We start from the raw sequence: 3,110 nt of genomic DNA on the forward strand, positions 1-3,110 counted from the left end.
CCCCCTCCCCCGCGGTGACCCCCCCGGTGACGTCATACCCCCCTCGCCCGCGGTACCCCCCGCCCCTCACCCCCCCGGAGGACCATGGGTTAGAACCCCTATATAATACCTACTCATATACTCTCCAATAAAGATAAAGCCCTGAACGCGAAACTCGCTCCAAAATACATCGGGCCACTGCTCGTGAAACGAATAATTTCACCGGTTATCGTCGACTTACAAGACAATAACAAGAAATGGTTTAGGCACGTACACGTACACGATATAAAAACCAACAACACCGATACACGGAACAATGAACAGGAGAATCCAAATACAGAAGAATAAATATATAGCAAAGCTAATATAAAAGGAACACAAGCAAGGGAACAAACACCACAGTCGACATCATGGATGAAGACATAGAGGAGACTATACAGGCTATACTCACCACGTGGAACGAGGCCGAAGCCCAAGAACTATGGGAGAGCCTCCTACCTCCCAGTGAGAAAGAAAAACCACCGCCACTACCACCAGGCAAGCGACCACCAGGAGACGTACCACCGAAACGGAGACCGGCAATCCCGTGCGAAAAAACACCACCATCGGCGAGAATCGCACAAAAGAAATTAAAAATATTAATGGGCGAGGAAGTACGTCCAACACCCGCGAGACGCCGGCAGCGTATCCACCAGGTGGTCTGGTGCAGAAAAACCGGAGACAACTCGGCGCCCTCCGGGTGTACAAAGTCGACACCAGAACGGACTGAGGTCAACCAGACAACCTCAGCCAAAACACCAGAGAGCAAACCACCGGCCTCAAAAATAAGAATAGTGACAGACACGATACTACCACCAAGTAAGCACATTAAATTAGAGAGGATACTACCAACGAAGGATCAGCCATCAACCGACATCACGCTCGAAAACGGGAAAATAGTAAGGATACCATAACATGCGGTACATATATGGCGAAAATACCGCCGCTACGTGGACAGGGAGCTGTGGCGATTCCGTTTCGGCCCTACGGGCACACAAAGGTACGCCCGAAAGGCCTAAAGGAACCGACTAGAGAGAGGCCGGAGCAACTCGGCGACCTCCAGCACCACCATGCCGACACCAGAGGTCAACCCGGCGACCTCTACTTAACGGACGACGAACAACCGTCACCAGCACCAATCTTGGCAGCGCAGAGACAAACCAACAAAAAGGAGAGGGAAACAGACCAATCTCCAATAAAGGGGAGAGAAATGACAAAACGAGGATATAAAGAGCCGAGCTAGGAAGAACTGACACTCTACGTCGAACCGGTACACGGGAACACACACGGAGCTGGACTCACACACGGCAAAGCTCTGAGCAGTTCATCACTCACGGAAACACAAAGACCAGAGGATGAACATCAACAGAGAGATACTCCAGTGGCTGGAAGACTGGCAACCGCCTCCAAGAAGCGCCGAAACACCACGTCCCACGAGCAACCAGGACGAGCCAGCAAACGACCCAAAACAAGAATACCAACCTACAACATTCTTGACGGTATTCGCGACGGAGGACACAAAACCAACCCGGCCACAAGCTCAACCACCACCTCAACAGCTGACAGTAAGACTCCCAGACGGGAGACGATTTACTATACCGCGCCACGCATCCGCTAAACATATAAAATATCATGTAGAAATAGACGACGAGATATGGCGCATACGTTTTTGGCCATCCGGCGCGGTGAAAAGAGTCTATAAAGTGCCCGGGACGTGCACCTAGTCACGCGGGCGGATGATGTAACGAGCCGTTCGTAAGACAAATAGAGCAGGAACCGTAAGAACGATAAAATCAAACGACTCGTCACGAAACCGAACACGCGACAAACCAATGTAAACACCGCCGACCGATCGCGAATATCACAACACGATATCAGGTTAAAAGTAGTTTAAAGACCGCGCGAAAAGTTCAATAGCGAGCAGTCTTCCGAGACATTCCGCTGAACAGAGCTCAGACTCCGACAGCAGCAGCACCTCGCGAGCACCGCTACCTCGAACATTGTATCCTAAACCTTCCTCGTCGCCGCTCCGTCGACTTGTTGGATTCGTAAAGTCGACATTCCTCGATACCGCTACGCCGACTTATTGGATTCGTAAAGTCGACATCCGCGTAAACTTATTGGATTCGTAAAGTCTACGCCCTTGATTACCGATCCGTCGCCTTACTGGATTCGTAAGGTCAACCTCCGCGAAAACCGCGCAGCCATCCCGGGGAATCGATCCCCGCGGCACCGCACCGTAACGCACGACCGCGCCACCAAAATCCGAAGGATCGCGCACGCAGGACCGTCTTATTCCTCGAGTAACGGCTTTCTTCGCGCGACCAAAATTAAAGATCCGAACGTCAACATCGCGCCGCAAGCACAACACGATCGACGCGTCACGCGACCGCCCGCGTCCCGCGACCGCCTGCGGCCCTGCAGCCCGAGATACGCCGCAGCGAACATCAACACGCGCGAACACAAAAATCCGCGCGCTAAACCAACGGGGTCGAATCAACCTGTAAATACTCATTGTACATAGCCATTTAATCGACAATATATATCATTATAATATCCATCCCACTGTCTTCACTATTATTGACATCTGCTCGAATCCGGACCACACCGACTCGCAGCTCATCCCGCACCGAACGCGAAATAGCGTTATTAATGGCTGTATAAGTGCAATTGCGAAAGTACCAATTTTGTAACGAGTCTGATATTTTGTTACTATTGATATTATTAATGATATTGATACTGTTATTTCTTTTGAAATTACGACATTTAGAGAACATCAAATATTTCATTTGTATTAACCCATTAACGCCCAAAGAAACAGAATTTTGTTTGTTATTTCAGACGTTGTAAGTAACATGAAAATCAGTTTTAAAATAGCTCCGAAGTACCTTATCCACTATTTTCGAGGTCGCTCTTTCGATTGGTGAAGTCAGAATTGCATTTTAAAGTCACCAACAAAAAATATGGCGGATTTTAAACAAAAAAGTGACGAAAATTCTGAGTTCTTCCGAGTTTGGGATTTTTTTTGAGGGACGAAATGCCATCAAAATATTTTTGGACTTCAACCAAAAGTGCACAAAATAGTTCAAGAT

This window comes from Odontomachus brunneus, unplaced genomic scaffold (genome assembly GCF_010583005.1).
Source record: "Odontomachus brunneus isolate Ranch 3 - 2012 unplaced genomic scaffold, Obru_v1 Obru_scaffold_331, whole genome shotgun sequence".
NCBI lineage: Eukaryota > Metazoa > Arthropoda > Insecta > Hymenoptera > Formicidae > Odontomachus > Odontomachus brunneus.